This window comes from Podarcis cretensis, assembly GCF_951804945.1.
Source record: "Podarcis cretensis genome assembly, chromosome: 4".
NCBI classification, from domain to species: domain Eukaryota; kingdom Metazoa; phylum Chordata; class Lepidosauria; order Squamata; family Lacertidae; genus Podarcis; species Podarcis cretensis.
The window spans coordinates 21,481,888-21,501,552 of record NC_137173.1 but is presented as its reverse complement, the minus strand read 5'-3'; positions in this window follow the sequence as shown (position 1 = coordinate 21,501,552).

Sequence of the window (19,665 nt, the reverse complement as noted above, 5' to 3'; positions counted from 1 at the left end):
TTCCAGAGCACCGTTGTAACTTTAAATACATGCAAAGTATTGTCAGGCTGAATGGAGGCCCTAGCAAGGGTATAGTTAACTTTGTGGCTTGGGGTAAAGTTTCAGAAATTGCCTACACAACTTAGCAGATGGGCAGTGTAATGTGCCATGTGCTTCACTGAAGCAAGTCGGGTTGGTGAGAGCAAAAGGCTTTGGGGATCAGGTTGAAACTTGGATTTTGAGACAGCTTTGAGAGCAAAGAACCTCACCAGTTTATTAGTCGTTTTTATTTATTAACTTTCTATACTGCCCTTCATCTGAGGACCACAAGGTGGTTTATAACACAAAAATGCATACCATAGTGACAAATGGAAACAATACCCACCCACCCAAGTTTAAAAGGGCATAGATTAGCCAAAGGCCTGGGAGGAGATGAATGTTTTTGCCTGGCACCTAAAATATGTAACGAAGGAGCCAGGCAAGCCTCCTTGTTTGAGCTGAATGTTTTTATGAAAAGTGATCAGTGGCGTAGCGTGGGTTGTCAGCACCCAGGGCAAGGCAAGTAATTTGCGCCCCCTAACCCGTGGATTTGTGCCCCCTAACCCGTGGATTTGCGCCCCCTAACCCTAACCCCCAGATGTTGCGCCCGGTGTGGCCGGCCCCCCCTGCATCCCCCATGCTACGCCACTGAAAGTGATACCTATTAAGTTTGCCACTGCGAAACCATTTTTATGAAAAAAGAGGGAAACGCTAATCCAACCCACCTACCCAAAGCTAGACTTAATGGATTCAGATTGCTCAAGTTTGTTTGTTGAAATAGCCCACAAGCCAACCTAAGGGAGCTTCGCGTCTCGGGGCTGAGGTGAAAGGGATTGCTGAAAAGCTGAGTGGCATAAGCCAAACTTCTTTAGGTTATTCTAGCAAATTGTAGAATTGTAGAGCTGGTGTTTGTCGGGTTGATGGCCCTGTTAAATTGGCCCATTAAATTAATCCTGTTAAAGCCAAATCCTGTTGAGCCAAAAAGGTTTCTCAGATGTAGAATACCCATTTGAAGGTGACTTGAAACTACAGCTAATCCTGAATGTGGTATCTAGGCTGGTGACTGGGAGTGGCCGCCAGGACCGTATAACGCCAGTCTTAAAGGATATTCACTGGCTCCCAGAATGTTTCCGAGCACAATTCAAGTGTTGGTAAAAGTAAAGGTAAAGGGACCCCTGACCATTAGGTCCAGTCATGGCCAACTCTGGGGTTGCGGCGCTCATCTCGCTTTACTGGCCGAGGGAGCCGGCGTACAGCTTCCGGGTCATGTGGCCAGCATGACTAAGCCGCTTCTGGCGAACCAGAGCAGCGCACGGAAACGCCGTTTACCTTCCCGCCAGAGCGGCACCTATTTATCTACTTGCACTCTGACGTGCTTTTGAACTGCTAGGTTGGCAGGAGCAGGGACCGAGCAACGGGAGCTCACCCCGTTGTGGGGATTCGAATCGCCTACCTTCTGATTGGCAAGTCCTAGGCTCTGTGGTTTAACCCACAGCGCCACCCGCGTTGTGTTGGTGCTGACCTTTAAAGCCCTAAACGGCCTCGGCCCAGTATACCTGAAGGAGCGTCTCCACCCCCATAGTTCAGCCCGGACACTGAGATCCAGCTCTGAGGGTCTTCTGCTGGTTCCCTCACTGTGAGAAGTGAAGTTACAGGGAACCAGGCAGTGGGCCTTCTTGGTAGCGGTGCCTGCCCTGTGGAACGCCCTCTTTTCAGATGTCAAGGAAATAAACAACTACACAACTTTCTGAAGACATCTGAAGGCAGCCCTGTATTAGGAAGTTTTAAATGTTTGATGTTTTATTGCATTTTTGTATGTGTTGGAAGCCACCCAGAGTGGCTGGGGAAACCTTGTCAGATGGGTGGGGTATGATCAATCAATCAATCAATATACAGTGTTGAGATTCCAGAGTGTACCTCTTGATGTAGCATGGGGTAGTGTGGGATGATATTATTGAGTGCCTCTCATTTTAAAAATTCTCTGGCTGCATGCAGAGGTTAGCCAAACCTTTCTCCTGGCATATTCCCTAGAGGGCTATTCAGAAGTATGAAAATGCCACCTGCAGTCTGTAGTAACATAGTTCAAAAATCAGACCTTATCGCTGTGTCTTTTCTTTACATGCTACTGGAGCGCAGATAAACTCCCCACCCCCCACTCCCTAATGACTTTGAGGTTTTCCTCAAGTCTTAGAGACAGACATATCTCTTGACAGAACATCAGGAGAGATGAGGATCAGGATCTGCTATCATTAACTTGATGGCTATGAGAATATTATTTTGTGGGTATGTGAATGGCTTATTTTGCATGCAAACCTAAGGTCTATCTCGTCACCGTATTTATACTGAGGAAGGATTACAACTCAATTTGTCATATTTCCCCTCAGGCTTGGTAGTCAATTTGTATTTCTCAAACTTTAGTCATTTCCCCTTTCCAACCCCCACCCCATTGATATTTAAATAGGGCTTATTTTGCTGCTGCTAAATTTGTTGAGTGTGCCTGGGAGTGGAGAATCTTGCCCCAGGAACATCAACTCCATAACTCCAGGCCTGCTGCTTCAATCCTATTTTTGCAGAGTTCTTAGAAGGGGGAGCATCTTAAACCTCACATTTCATTGAAAACATGCTTTATGCAGTTTATTATGCACTATCCTCATCAGCTCAGAGTAGATAAAAGCATGTATAAAAGAGAGAAAAGGGATAAATCTTAGGCCACGTTCAGATAGCACTTTGTTCCATTTTCCTGATGTTTCCTTACCTGATAATTTACACATTTTATGCGATCTTTTGCAAGACATAAAAACCAATTCTGGAAAGCTAGCAGAATATTGGGGGGGGGGTAGTGCTTGTTTCCATGTTAATTGCTTCCAGAAATAAAGAAAAATCTATTTGCAACCCTGTTGACTTGGAAAACCCTGGGAGTTTTGGTAGGGACGTGTTTGGATTCCATTTTACTTTTAAGCAAACTGGACCGATACACAGAATGCTGCAGAAATGGTATGGGTGTGTGAATCCTTTCATCTCTGATTCTCCCAAGTACTGCAACCAGTACTGCAGTAAGGAACATTAGAAACCAAGACAGGACATTAGCATCCCAGGCATGAAAACTATCACAATATTCCCCACATCTGAGTGCACACCCTTAATTATTGCAGCCATCTCTCACCTAACCAGGATGGGACTGGGGGCAATCCATCGCTCGCAAGCTTCTCGTTGCACAGTGCTTACAGAACAGGCTGCCGTTGCTTGCGCTTCTTCAACCCACAAATAATCCAAGAGGGCTGTGATTGATTTAAGGCTCTGTGATGAATGAGTCTGAGAATTCTCAGATTAGCAGATGGGGTGGCAGGCGCACTGCTCCAGTTAGAAGAAGTCTGTCCAGATTGCCGAGAAAAATAGGCAGAACGTTTTGTATGTGGCGAGCAACAAAATGCTGAAAATTACTTCTGTGACTTAAGCTGCGCCTGCACCCAATTCACTCACAGTAGTGGTGAGGTGGTAAATTTTTGAAGCGCCAGAGCTCATAAGGGCAGCCTCCAAGGACAGCCTAGAAAGACAGGCAGATAGATAGAATATGCAGCACCCCAAGATTTGAACACTCCATTTATATAATAATAATAATAATAATAATAATAATAATAATAATAATAATAATAATTTATTTATACCCCGCCCATCTGGCTGAGTTCCCCCAGCAACTCTGGGAGGCTCCCAATTGAGTGTTAAAAACTATACAGCATTAAATACTAAAAACTTCCCTAAACAGGGCTGCCTTCAGAAGTCTTGGGGTCAGCTGGAAGTCATAGAAAATGTGAGCAGGGAGAGGGTGGTCTATTGGTTAGAACGTTAGAATTTGGCTTGCGGTATGTTTCCATCACTGCAACCCTGTACATAGCTACCTGGGAATAAGCTCCCCTGAACTCAGGGTTGCTTATTTATTATTATTATTTTAAAATAATTTTTATTAACCGACCAATCAAACCAAATCAAATCACATCACATAAATTCCGAATTACAAAGCCGAATTTAAAATTTTTGTTGAGGGGACCCATATTTCAAGTTCCGAAGGGGGATTCTGATCATCTTCTTGCTACTGCGTTAATATCCAAATCAGTCCAAATAAAGTTCATAATTCTATCCAGTCTTATCTTGCTTTTTCCACATCTAATCTTGTTCGTATATATTTTTTTCTTTTTTTCTTTATGATCTCTTCTGATAATCTCCTTAAGAAGATAAACACCAATTATAATCCTGTGTGAATTTTTCCGTTCGTCCAATCCTCATATCGAGATGGTTTCCATATATCATTGCTTCATAAATAACATCACTATTTCCATCATTTATCTCGCAATCTGTCGTTCTTAAGTCCCTCTGAGGAGTCTCCCACACAATATAAAAGCAGCTCTATTCCTCCTCCCAGACTCAAGTCCTCTGACAGAGCTTGCCAACATGGCGACGGTATTTTTAACTGCATCATTCCAAAGCTCTTATACTTTTCACGATCTTCTTAAAACATGCTTTGGTTAGAAAATTTATCTCCACACAGTCATAAATCCACTGCTTAAGTCATTAAAACAACATTTCTGACTTGTGAGGGGGGCGGATTCTTGTTTAATCACATAGAGGAAAGAAAGGAAAGTTTTTCCCCCTCCCCCATCCAGTCCCTTTGCCATACCGTGTCTTGGTGTATCTTCTCATGATTTATTCTTGTTCCTCCGACTCGTCTTGTTTATCAGAGATCTCTTCAGTTAGCAGTCTTTACTCCCCCTCCTTCCTTGAAATATGTGCATTCGCTTCCTCCTAATTGTTTCTTTTGAAGTTCTTGCAGCCAGGGGCGTGAATCAGAGACAGCGTCCAGGAGCGCCGAGATCCACAGGAGGGCATTCTGCCTAGTGCCCCCATCCCCACAAATTCGGGGGTGGTATAGGGCACAGCAGGCAAGGGCAGCCCCCCCCCACAACCTTGGGGGGGTAGGGAGGTTATTTACTCCCATCACAGCCTCCTAATTACCTCGTGTGGGTTGGAGAGATGTTATTGTCAGCCATCTTCTGATGCGCCCCTAGTGGCCAGGGTTGCTTATTTCTGACTGTATAGGTTCAACTTGCAAATACATTGAGCTTCACAAAAAAAATCTTCAGCCAGCTGAAGTGCCACCTTTGGCTTTTACTTAAAAATGCAAACAAATGTGCAAAGAAGTTTTATGATTTAGATTGCTAGCATGAAGTAGGAAGCCCCTTAAAGAAAAGGAAAGGGGTACCCATCCTCTGCTTCAGAGGTTTTCAACTTTTTGGGGTCCACAGCTCCCTTGACCAACTACGTTCTTTCTGCGGCACCCCTGTGGGGCTCAGGAGCCCAGTTATGTCACCCCTTGCCTGCAGAGCTGGCAGCCTTTCACTCTTTTTTGAACACCCTCTTTTGTGGAGTGCTCTGTCAGCCTCCTTTCCTTAGGAGTCCTCTGAGCAGCCGCAGCTGCTGCCCCTGGTCCCTGAGCTCCCCCCTGCTACCCCAAAGAGAGGTGCCTCCTCACACTGCCCCACAGGGGCCAGGGATTTGTCTGTCCATTCCCAACAGCAAGGATGCCTGCTGGCTGGCTGGGCTCAGTTTAAAAGTTCACAGCATATACAGAAGAGGACGGAAATCAAATGTATGGTAATACTGTTAGTGATGCAGAAATAAAAGAGCTTGTCAAAGACATTTCATTCTAAAAGTAATACTGAAAAATGCAAGATATTAGCTGTTTCCCCGGTACAGTTTTACCAGCCTTATGCTAAACATATTGGCATGGTTATAGCTCCTGCTGAGCTCAGTGGGACTCACCTCCTTGCATTAGGCTTGCAGCCTTCCTTAATTACATTTCCTACCAATAGGTGGCACTAATAATTTCTGCATTAACTGCACAGCATTGCAGTTCCCAGTAGGATCGTTCTCCTTTCCTGTCTGGTTCATGCTTCAGTTTGATACCATTTTCACTCAAATTGATTCCTGTATAAAAGGGCCCTGCACGAAGATGAAATATATCACATATAGATTTCCTCCAAAGAGATACATCAGTGAATAAGTAATTTCCAGGCTCTGCACTGATAAAGTCTAACAAAATAATAGCTTTTAAATGAATGGATGCCTGCTGAATGCAAAAGCCAAGCTACGGTTTGTTTGAAAAGCTGGAAAGGGAGGATAAAGGGAAAACATGAAATGGAAAACACAGCACAAAGTTAATTAGATCCTCTTAATTTGACAGGGGGATAAAAGACCTTAAGACCTTCAGGTACCCTCCAGATGCATTGGACCACAGCTCCCATCATCCCTTTCTAGCATGGCCAATGGTCAAGAATGATGGGAGTTGTAGTCTAACAAAGAGATGGAGGGTGCATTATCTACCATACCCAAAGCATCAGGGTAGCAAAGGTTGTTCACTCTAGATCAGGGTTTCCCAAACCCAGGTCTCCAGCTGTTTTTGGACTACAGTTCCCATCATCCCTGACCACTGGTCTGCTAGGTAGGGATGATGGGGGTTGTAGTCCCAAAGCAGCTGGAGACCCAAGTTTGAGAAACCCTGATCTAGATCATCCACACAAGATCTCTTCTAAGTAGGTTCAGTACTTGAGTGGTAATTATTGCTTTTTTCTATATGTAGAATCCTAAACTCTAGGGATAGAACAAAGCAAGCCTACCTTGCGGTGAGACAAAAGGGGAGTGAACTGGCAGAGGAACCACAAAATGGCGTGCTGCCATTTTGCTGCAGGCAGGAAGGTGGCCACAGGCAGTGAGGCAGCACAGCTGAGACGCTATAGTCATAGTTCAATTGTGGAATTTGCTCCCATGTGATGGCCACCAACTTGGACGGCTTTATGAAAGAGGATTAGGAACATCCATGGATGATGAGCCTTTCAGTGGCTACTAACCTTGATGGCTACCTTCACTGTCTGATGTAGGATGCTTCTGAATGCCATTTGCTGGAACCCACAGGTCCTGCTTGCAGATTTCCAACAGGCACTGTGATTGGTCACTGTGAGAATAGGTTGCTTGACTAGATGTTCCATTTAACAGGAACATTCAAAGCAGACAAGGTCAAAATATATAGAGAACAGTTTCCACATTAATTAAAAATATCAAAACCCAATGCAGTAGAAACACTTACATAAACAAACCTGGATCATTATCTCTGCATCTGATGTATATATATTCTCAAAGGACTACTCGCGCCACCAATATATCTGAACATTGTTCTGAAGTCACCATATATTTTATAATCCCTGCATAAAATTTGTTTTATGAGGAAATGTTCCATCCTTTTAAAACTGGTTGTCTTTGATCTTAACTTAGCACAAGATTAATTGAACAAATCTCTCTCTGCAGTGGAAATTATTTTTCCAACACGATGCCCAGTCTTGCTTTATGAGAACTATTACTTGGGATACCCAGAGATGATCTTTTTATCGGCCAGGGCTTTCTGAGACGAGGGATGTGGACCCCTATCTTATGCCTCATTGTTTTCATTTGGGGCCAACTAGTTAAGCTTATCTAAATAATGTAGAAAGTGATCTTCCTGCTTCCAAAACAGCAGACAGCTCACATAGAATGTAACAAAACATTATATAATTTATCATAAAAGGGAAGCAAAATGCTGGGGTCAATATTAATAAATGAAGGTTGCTCACCCATGCTGCTGGAGGCTAGATCTGGTCTACATGTGAAACAGAAGAAAGCAGAATTTTGAAGGAGTTTTCAGTTTGCAGGACTGCCTAGTCAACATCTATAAAAAATGGAAGTGCAGGGGCTTCTAACAGTTAGCATCCAGAAAACAGAACAAGATCACAGGTCCCACAGTCACAGCTTTCCCTAGGGTGATATGTATTGCATTCCTCTTTAAATTATCATATGTTTTTCCTGCCTAAATCTACATATAAATTATAGCAAAACCTGTTTAGTTTCCTTTGTCTTCATTTCTCTCTCTCTTTTGGCAACTTTTAAGTGGCAAATTGGGTCCTCCTCACAGAGGGCACCTGTTGCGGTGAGAACATCAGGACTGACCTCATTGTTGTGTGGGTGGGAGCGATTGGATAGCCACAACAACCTGATTGGTGGTCCCTTGGTTGCTGGGCAGATCTGGCCAATGGGATTTTTTGTGTATTAACTGAGGGACCTATTTATACCCATGCATGTGACCCAGAGCTTCCTCTTTCGGCGCGTGCATTCAGAACACCCACCCACCTCTCCCTACTTTTAGGGCTTTGCGCTTGACCTTGCTATGCCGTCGTGGGCCGTCTGCTTTTGGGGCAGGGGCCCAGTAGGAATTTTCCCATTCAGCTGATTGGCTGGTGCCACTTGGGTTTCCCTGCTGCGTAGCAAATTGTCACAACTTTGTCAGGTTCAGCGGTTAGGCATTGGTTCAAGTTGGTCGGGGGGGGGGGGTTGGAGCACCTGTCCCCTCCAATGCACAAAGGTATTCCGTTAAAGGAATCCAGGGATTCACCATGCTTTTGTTGAACCCTTTTGGGGGGTAGGACCACGCAAGAGTCCCTGGGAGCATTTTGGGGTGAGCTTGAGTTACGTGACCGTACCAATGCTCCCTCACAGTGTTTACCTGTACTGACAATATGGTGGGGCCCAGTCGTCAGTGCTGTCCTGCTGAGGTCAGGTGCAGCTAGTCAGGAACCAATGCCTAAACAAACCACTCCCTATCTGTAATAAATAAAGTTGTGGCCAAAATTAAGCCAATAACCTAAAACTAAATTCCATGTCAATTGTGTCTTTATTATTGGGAAGCTCCTAGGGATCTTAACACGCAATTTTCAGTGCTAGAACACTGAGGTGGCAGGTTATTGTTATTATTATTATTATTTGTTAATTCTATTAATATCCCACTCTTCCTACAAAAGGAGCCCAGGGCAACATTTTGCTAGTAAGTTGCCACCATTGTGGGTTTTTATTCCATTGCTCCTCCAAGGAATTTAGGTTACTTTGCAGCAGTTGTTTTCTGTTTTAAAAAAGATTTGTCCTTAAATGTAAACTGAACCAAATTGCATCCCCTACCACAGCCTCTCTCATCTTACTCCCTCATTAACCGATCTCACAAACTTCCAAGAAGCTCTTCTCTGCCTCTGTCCTCCATCCCTCCTCCCTCTGTGGCTTATAAAGCAGAAACAACTTCCCCCAGCCCATGCCTTTGTTTCAAAATTATGCAGGATGTGGAGAAAGTGAAGAGAGAGAAAATGTCCCTGTCAGGAGTGCATGCAGGAGCCAGGCCCTGTGACCAGAAGGGCTTCGCAGGACTGGGGCCTTCCTAAGTTTGTTCTGGAGAGGCAAGGCATGGCGACACAGGTGAGGTCACTCACTGCACCTGGTGGCAAGAGCCGGGAAGGGCTATAAGGTCAGCATTTCCCTTCGGCTTTTTGCCACAGCAACACATTTCCTGCCTTGCTGTGTTTGGCTTCTTGACTCCTTGCTTCCTGATCCTTGGACCTCAGCTTCCTGACTCCCTGCTTCTTGCTCCTTGGACCCTTGACTTCATGACTCCTTGCTTCCTGACCCTCAGACCCCTGACTTCTGGAATCTCATTCCTGCTCCCACCCCGTCACCTTGCCCCCAGTCCTGACATGCCGGGACTTCGATCACCCATAGACCAGAAGGGACAGTCCCTCCCTCTTTCATAGCACTAGAATACATGAGCATCCATTGACGCTGAATGTTGGGGTGCTGTCCTGCTTGCAGTCTATGTGGCAGCTAGACTGGTGACTGGGAGCGGCTGCCGAGACCATATAACACCGGTCCTGAAAGACCCACATTGGCTCCCAGTACGTTTCTGAGCACAATGTCTTGGTGCTGACCTTTAAAGCCCTAAACGGCCTTGGCCCAGTATACCTGACGGAGCGTCTCCACCCCCATCATTCAGCCCAGACACTGAGGTCCAGTTCAGAGGGCCTTCTGGAGGTTCCCTCACTGCAAGAAGTGAGGTTACAGGGAACCAGGCAGAGGGCCTTCTCAGTAGTGGTGCCTGCCCTGTGGAACATCCTCCCATCAGATGTCAAGGAAATAAACAACTACCTGACTTTTAGAAGACATCTGAAGGAAGCCCTGTTTAGGGAAGCTTTTAATGTTTGATGTTTTATCGTGTTTTTAATATTCTGTTAGTAGCTGCCCAGAGTGGCTGGTGAGGCCCAGCCAGATGGGTGAGGTATAAGTAATATTTTTATTTTTATTTTTTCCATAGGCATCTGGTTGGTCACTGTGAGAACAGGATGCTGGACTTGGTGGGCAATTGATCTGATCCTGCACACTCATCTTATGTTCTCCCTGCCCCAACCTCCAACTGTTTATCTGGATTTGATTTCAAACAACTAGCATGGAAGAGGAGCCTATTGCTGGGCTGGGTATGAAGAAACTAGATTTGTATGATGTGCTGTCGTTTGATGTAGTTGTATCTTTGAATCAGTCCTCCATCTGTATTTAACTTAGCTGGGTACTTGTTTTCAAACCGAGATGCAGGGGACTTGCGTAGAAATTCTCCCACCCTCCTTCCACTGGCCTGAAGACTGAGAAACAGGGAATAATAAGTATTAGAGAAAACAATTTCCCCTAGAAGTCCAAATCCATTCTCCCTACCTAGGCTCATCCTCTGGCAGAATGAAGACGTATCTGAAAGGTTTAGAGTGTAGGATGTTCCATTGTGGCATGCCAGATACAGCTGCAGAAATATAACTGAAGGCACAGAGGAGGAAGAGAAAAGATGCCTTTTTTTCATGGCGCGCTAACTCTTATTGACAACTTTATATAACAAGTTGACAGTCCGCTTATATACACTATCCCACACCTTCAGTCCTTCTCCTCCTAACACCTCCTTTTGAGTTTTAAAAAACAGGACTTGAAAAGCATATAAAATGTGACAGAGAAGGACTCCTATTCTCCTTTTTGATTTTAGAAAGGAGCAGGATTATAGCACTAACGCAGAGTTAGTCAGCATCAAGCATGGCCCATCCATTAGGCTAGGTGAAGACAAATTTGCTTCATGTGGTGGATCCACCCCCATTGACATTTCTATTCCACCTTGAGGAGCAGATGTGTGGAACTGTTGTGTGTCACATGACTGTTTACATTCCAGCACAGCTTGCTGGGAACTTCAATTGTGAATAACTTTTGCTTTTGCTGTTCTCTCTGAGAAGACAAGAGAGAGAGATGACATGTTTCTTTGTCCTGATTTATGATTAATAAATCTGTAGTTATAGTATGCTTCCACAAGTCTTACGCCTATTCTGTGTGCACAGTTCACTCTGCTGATAGTGTGCCCTGGCTTGGAAGCCGGGGTCACTGATTTACGTCAGGCAGAGGTGATGGTCTATGCAGCAGGATGGCTGGAAGGAGACAGCCCAGCCTGGGCTAGCTAGTTGGCTTCCCGGCCCTCTGCATGCCGACCCCCCCCCCAACGTAGTGCTGCCAGCCCTGCCAGGGCTATGCCCGTGCCACCAACGAAGTTCCATTGTCCTCGCCTCTGCTTCTGCATCTTGGTGGCAGTGTGGGAACAGCTGCACATCAGCAAAACGTCTCTCTGCCAACACTTGTTGACATGGTGCCCTCCAGATGTTCTGAACTACAACTTCCATCATCACCATTGGCCCCCCTGTAAAAATGCACACAGGTTTACAGCACAATCCTACACACCGGAAGTAATTCCCTTTGGGTCTGAGTCGCATGGAGAGATATATAGGTAAGCTTTATTTTCCCACTTCTCTGTGTTCTTGATAAAGCTAGAAGATAGATTTACTGAAGGCTTTGACCTCTCGTGATGCACGAGTCAGCCCTCTCTGAGCAAAGGCCAAGACTGGGAGATATTTAACTCTTTTCTGGACTGCAGAAATGTTAGGTATGCACTGAGTGATATTATCAGAAAGGGAGCTTCCCGCAGATATAGGTATGTTTGCTCATTCGCCCATCTTTTCTTGCTTGTGCTAGACATAGAGAGGCAGAGGAACTATGTGGGGATCTTAAAGTCCCTTCCCTTAAACACTGGAATCTCTCCTGAGTATCCTCTCTGGCTTTGGACCTTCCCTTACTATTATTACTGTCAGGAGCTCAGCCTACACTCAAGTAGGACCCTGGCAGAGACACATGCCTGACTGGTATGTTCTCTCCCTCCTGGTTGATCGTTCGGGAGCTTCAAAAGCTTTCTTCAGACCAAACATCACAGCGACCGATGCCAACAGACATCGGCACACTTGGGGATCCACAGAATCTTCGCAGCTTTGCGTAACAGATCTCAGCAATTCAGCAGTTTGGCTAATCTACTTTATTTACATATAAACACACATGAAGCACTGCAGCATGGCTCCCTCTCTCTCTAGCATCAGATAGCAAAGAGAAAAATAACAAAGGACAATAGTCCCACTTCATGGAACACAGTAACACAAACATCCTGTCTCTGTCACTTCCCACTCTGTGGAGTCAAAACATATATTGTCATATCATATGATAGACAACAATCCCATGACTGCAATCATGGAGCAGGAATTCTAACAACTACAGCAGCCTTGTTATCCTCCTTTGCATCTGGTCACCCTAATTTCATCTCTCCAATTCCTAGGCATGAGTTATATTTTCAGCCTCTGGAATCAGACACCTGTGGCCACGAGAAAAGACGTTGCAAGTCACTAGAGGTGAGGGAGAGGAGAAGCGGGGGGGGGGGAGGGAGGAAATCAATGAATGCTGCTCTGAAGCGGACGGTACAATGTCAGTGAATGTAGAGGAGTTATCCAAGGACAGATGTGTCATGCCTCCACTCGTTTATATCAGCGGAGAGTGCTCAGCACCCACAGCCCATTTTCTGGGTCCTTGAGGAAAATAGCAGCTAGAAAATGGATCACATCTGATGCAGGAATGGGCAACCTTTCCCAGCTAAGGGCCACACTCCCTTCTTTGCAGTGTTGTAGGGGCCATATGCCATGATGGGAAGAGCCATAGTATAACAAGCTAATTTCTACACACACACAAGAGAAGGAGGGAGGGAGGAAGACCCCCCTCTCTATCCTCCATCAGGTAAGCAAGAGTCATTATCAGAGTTCAAGGATATATTCCAGGCAGGCAAAAATTCTCAAGGAGGAATAAAGCCCAACACAAGAGACCCAGCTTCTGGGGAAGCTTATGCACACAGGAGCGTAATATATAGATGCCAGGGTTGGGGAAAACCATGTGCTGTCAGGGTCATTACCCCACTTCTCCTGGATCATGTAGAGCACTCTTCCTTGATATCAAATGTCAAGAGGCCTTTTGCTCCCTTCTATATTGGGGCTGCCTTGTGCAGCACACAAATCTCATTTGTTTCCTATTTATCCAAGTGGGATAATCTAATACATTCCCTGGAGGCTAAATTAGTGCTGCATTGTGGTGTATATATATATATATATATATATATATATATATATATATATATTTAAACCAGCACTTCTGCTTGTTCCTCAGAGTGATGGTAACTAATTAAAGACACTTTGACCAGATTAATAAATAACTAAAGAGAGAGATGTGATAGTTCTGCTTACATTACCAGTCATTTCAAGCAGGAGGACAAATCCTGTTCTCTCCTTGCCAGGGTTGGCTCAGCGAAGAATGCAGTCTGTTTTATAATTCATGAATTGTAAGAAGGCATCACTGAGTTTCTTTCCATATCTCGCTTGACTCTGGAATATTGCAAGAGAACAGCATTTCTATGCCCCAAACACAGGCAGCTGCAGCCTTAGCCAATCTGAGTTCCCCTCATTGTGTTACCTTTTGCAGAAGCTCAGGACTATGGGTGACACAGGTGCAAAAGCAGTGTGAATTTGCAGCATGCCAGGATAGGGATAGGTGGATCCCTACTAATAGGAAGAAAGACAGCTTTTTTTAAGCAGCTGATTTTGTGTGGCATGAGAAGGCAGTAAGTGGACAGTAATTTATGATTATGGTATTTTTTTCCCCATCAGGGAGATGTGTTTGTGGGATTTTCTGCCTCAAGGCACCAAAATAACATGACTAGCCTCAGGTACTATTTGACATGAATGCAAGGTGAGGGTGGCATGGGGACACATTAGCTGCTCTGCCTCTGGCGGTCAAAAGTCTTGAGCTGGCTTTGAGGGAGGCTTAGGATAGTGACATACAATCAGGCCTAAATTTAGTCCAGAATGGCATTGATACATACTTGAGGCTTGACTTGCAGTTAAGGTTTGTGCAAATTTGAGAACTTCAGTTTTTCTCAGTTTCTTCCCCCTTCCTATGTTCAGGTCTCCGCATTTCCACATCACTTGTCATTTTTTAAAAAGATATCATGAAAATTCATCAACGTTCTGGTGTGAATTTCTCGCAGCGTACACATTTTTTTGCAAACCGATTTTTTTGCAAACCGATTTCCTTGAATATAATGCATTTCTGTACATTCCAATCACTCATAAATATACCCCTTAATGCACATTTCGCATTAATGTATATGCATTTTTGCACACCTTACAAAAGTTTCAAAGTTCAGAGGAGTGCAAAATTCAAAGGATGGCTGTGTTATGGTTTGCGTATGGTTTCAGAAAGGGAAAAGTATGTAGTTTTACCTTTCAGTGCATTGGGGAATCAAATTTGTTCCTTATCCCTACTTGTAGCACACATGGGGGGGGGGAGATTTGCCCAACTTCTCTCTAGATGTGATAAACTAGAGGAAGGTTGTCTCCTCTTTGAGCTGAAGAAGGCCTGTAAGGTTGCTTTGCGCTTTACGGGGAGCTCCTTGGTAGAAAGGCGTAGGTGTCGTTTTTACACAACCCACAACCAATTCATAATAAAAGGAGCTTCACCATAGACATCCATCAGGCATGAGTTACACCTTTAGTCCCTTGGTCCTCTGTACCAGCTCCATAAAAACCATCGGCATGATTCACTGCTGAATACCTCCTCTGACAGTCAACGAAGGCCTTTGGGAGGAGAAAGTAAACAGGTCTAAAATATTGTAGGTGTTTCTCTCTCCTTTAGTCAGTTGCTTCTCCTCCTTCAGCTTACTTGCTTTTATCTGTTTGAGGGAAAGGCATCTTTGCCACCCAAGGACCCCAAACCCTGGCATTATTTTTTCATGAGGTCCACAGCTCCACCTTTGGATAATAAAAATGTAGCACTTTCTGAAGAAATGTGGCTTTCATTACAGGGCTCTGAGGAGACTTGAGTAAATAAAAAGGAGGCCAAAGTGCTACAGTGAAGTAAGGTGGTGGTGTTTTGTTTGCTGGGCACATATAAGAAATATAACTGTGGAAACAGCACAATGGGAAGAAAGGCATCAAATGAAGATGACAGAGGTGACCCCAGCTACTGCCTTCTCAGAGGACATCTCATCCTCCAGGAGGTAGTGATGGCCATCAACTTGGATGGCATTAAGAGAGGGCTAGACAAATTCATGGAGGATAAGACCATCAGTGGTTACCAGGGTATGTTCTCCCTCTACTGCTGGAGGCGGTATGCTTCTGATAAATCATCATCATCATCCTCCATCTGATTGGTTTGCCACAACAACTTTGAGTAGGTTTCAATAGACTGTAAAAAAACACAGCAAAACACCTAACATTAAAAACTTCCTGATACAGGGCTGCCTTCAGATGTCTTTGGAAAGTCGTATAACTGTTTATCTCTTTGATATCTGACAGGAGGGTATTCCACAAGGTGGGCCAAGAAGACCCTCTGCCTGGTTCCCTGAAATTTTCGCTTCTCACAGTGAGGGTGTGATGGGCCTGGGTCCAGGACCAGTCCAGAATCTGGAGGTTCCGCTAGGAGACAGTCTGACAGGGCCAAGGCAGGATATGAGGCAGGAAACCAGGCTAGGATAAGTACAGGATTTCAGGCAGGATCTGGCATACAGCAATGTTGCTCCCACAACCTGGGGTGGGTTCTGTCAGCCTTTTATCTTTGTTGGGGTAACAGCCGGTCCTGATCCCCCGATGACTCACCTCCCTGTCTTGCCCAAAGGTGAACACTCCTCCTGCAAGTACTCAGGTCTCTCCTTCTCTCATACCTTAGTCTCTGCAGCTCGGGAGACGTCAGCGGGTTACTAGACCCAGGGGCCGCCTCAGCCTTCCCTGACCAAACCGGTAGTGGAGCAGCTGTAAGTGATGGCCGAGCTGAAGGCAACGAGGTAATCCCCACATCTGGAGCCAGGGCAGGCTCAGGCCCCTGACTCAGCCCAGCTGGTGTTCATTGCAGGGGAACCTGTGCATACTGGGACTCTTCAGGATCAAGTACATCCCTGACAGTTAAGGAGCAGGAGAGCACAGAGCAGGGCATGAACGGGATCGTAATTTCTTGTGAGGAAAATAGGATACAAGAAGCAAAAAATACAAGAAATAATCTGTTAGGGACTGGATGGCACGATGACGGCCTTTCACAGTGTTTATTTGTGCACACAGGTAATTTAAAAATGGGAGAGAGCAAGAGGCATGTGTAGCAATGAAAGCTGAGGGGCAAGAACAAATGGAGTTTTCCCAGGATAACTTAATTATTGTCCTCAGTGGAGAATGCAACTTTACCCTCCGAAAGCTGCAGGCGGTTTGTCGCATAACAACATTAGTAGCATGAATTTCAAATCAACCACGAGGAGTCAAAGGCTTTGGGCTGGCTTGGGTACATACTTATATCCAGTGACAGAATCACTTCAGAACCTGAGGCTAGAATAAACCTGGAGATAATACAATGTTTTCTAATGAGAATGCGGGGAATCATATTTAAAATGTGTCATTCAAGAGGATGTGCTGCGTGGCGCCTTTTATGCTCCTGCCAGTCTGGCTATGCCTGCACTCGCTCTTCAATAACAGCTCAGAAATGGGTTTGGGGGTGATTTCGCTGAAGGTTTTATTTCCAAAAATGAACTTACTGATGCATTGTGTACTCTTTCATAAGAGGTGGCTGAAATGGGAAGACAGGCAGACAGCATTGTATGAAAGGGAAAGACAATAGCTTTCTCAGCTGGATGAATAGCCAGGGTATTTCTTTTTTTTTAAAAAAAAAGAATTCATATTCCCTCCCCCTTGCATTATTACTATTATTATTATTATTATTCCCTTCATCTGAGGATCTCAGGACACTTTGCAGTATAAAAGAACAAAAAAAACTATAACATAATAACAAACAAAAGGTAAAGGTAAAGGTAAAGGTAAAGGACCCCTGGGCGGTTAAGTCCAGTCAAAGGAGACTCTGGGGTTGTGGCGCTCATTTCGCTTTCAGGCCGAGGGAGCCGGCGTTTGTCCACAGACAGCTTTCTGGGTCATGTGGCCAGCATGACTAAACCACTTCTGGTGCACAGAGGACCATGACAAGTGCCAGAGCACACAGAAATGCCGTTTTCCTTCCCGCCGCAGTGGTACCTATTTATCTACTTGCACTTTTTGGCATGCTTTTGATCTGCTAGGTTGGCAGGAGCTGGGACAGAGCAAGGGGAGCTCACCCTGTCGCGGGGATTCGAACCACCGACCTTCTGATCGGCAAGCCCAAGAGGCTCAGTGGTTTAGACCACAGCGCCATCCTCTCCCTAATAACAGACAAAACAACAACATCCACTACAAGTTTAAAAGGCCATAGATTGTTTACATATCCTCCAACCTTTTTTGGGTGAAAATAGGGACATCCTGTTCCATAATAATAATTTTACTATTTATACCCCAAACATCTTACTGGGTGGCCACAGCCACTCTGGGCAGCTTCCAACACATATAAAAACATAATAAAACAAGCATTAAAAAGCTCCCTTATACAGGGCTGCCTTCAGAGTGCTCGGGGGGTCAGATAACAGCATACATTTCTCAAATGAAAATAGGGGCATCCTAAAGAAAAGTGGGACATTCTGGGATCAAATAAAAAACCGGGACATCTTCACTAAATCAGGGACATCCCTGGAAAATAGGGACACTTGGAGGGTCTGTCTTTAAATAGCCAAAGGCCTGGGAGAAATGTTCTTTTGCCTAGCACCTAAAGATATGTAATGAAGGTGCCAGGTGAGCCTCCCTAGAAAGAGCATGCAACAGACATTTCCCCTTGTTTTCAGTAGTTTTTATCATCTTCTCACGTTGAAGGCAAAATACACACGTGGAAGGTGAAATAACTGCAATGACTACTGCTGCTGCTGCTGCTGCGATTCCTGTTGCATGACATCAGATTTTATCCAGGTGCTATCCTTCAAGTTGGACTCAGGTGGCACTGTGGGTTAAACCACAGAGCCTAGGGCTTGCCAATCAGAAGGTCAGTGGTTCGAATCCCTGCGATGGGGTGAGCTCCCGTTGCTTGGTCCCTGCTTCTGCCCACCTAGCAGTTCGAAAGCACGTCAAAGTGCAAGTAGATAAATAGGTACCGCTCCGGCGTTTCCATGCGCTGCTCTGGTTTGCCAGAAGAGGCTTAGTCATGCTGGCCACATGACCCGGAAGCTGTATGCCGGCTCCCTAGGCCAATAAAGCGAAATGAGCGCCGCAACCCCAGAGTCGGTCACGACTGGACCTAATGGTCAGGGGTCCCTTTACCTTTTTATCCTTCAAGTTACCACAAAGGTCTTTCAATTGGGAGGGGAAGCTACTTACCTGGGGAGGGGGCACTTGTTTCCCCCTCTCACTCTTTGGCAAGTGCTACATATGTGCAAGCTCTGTCTTGGCAGAACGACATCTCAGTGGTGGCAGAATATCTGTTTTGCATGCAGAAGGTCTTGGGTTCAGTCCCCAGCATCTCCAGTAGGGATGGGAGTGTCTCTTGCTGGAAAGCTGTTGCCAGTCAGTGTAGGTAATATTGAGCTAGATGGACCAATGGTCTGACTCAGTACAAGACAGCTTCCAGTATTCCTTGTTCTCTTTCTCTCTTTCTCTGGTGTCTCAGCACACTACCACTGTTCTGCTCTTTTCCCTCCACCTTTCTGCCTCTTGGAGGGGCTTCCTCACTGCCCCCAGCCACACTCATTTCCACCACAGGGATGAAGTGGGAGGGATTATCAGGAAGGGAGCCTCAAGTGGGACGACGACTGAAGGGGGCTATCAGTGGACAGAGACCTAGATGCAAAATGTTGGTGGGAAAGGGTCCTATAGACAAGGTGGCCATGATTTTCAGAACATGGTCATGTTGTGTGGATGCCTGATGATCGTCTTCCAAAGCAACTACTCTATTTCAAACTTAAAAATGGAAAGCGCAATGCTGGTAGTCAACATAAGAGGTTTAAAGACTGTCTCAAGGCAAATCTTTAAAAATGTAGTATAAACACTGACAACTGGGAAACACTGGCCTGTGAGCGCTCCAGTTGGAGAACAGGCTTTACCAAAGGTGTCATGGGCTTTGAAGACGCTCAAACTCAGGACACAAGGGAGAAACATGCTAAGAGGAAAACACGCTTGGCAAATCCACACTGTGATCAACTCCCACCCAGAAACCAATGTCCCCACTGTGGAAGGACGTGTGGATCCAGAAATGGCCTCCACAGTCACTTACGGACTCACTGTTAAGACCGTGTTCATGGAAGACAATCTTACTCGGCTATGAGTGATCGCCAAAGAAGATTTTCAGAACGGTTATGAGAAGGGCTGCCACAATTGCAGAAAAGATTGTTGGCTAGGCTTACTTTCTGCTGTATCTGCGCCTAGCTCAGTTCACAGGGGGCTTTCTCTGCAGTCGGCGATGTGACTTGATCAGAAAGTTATA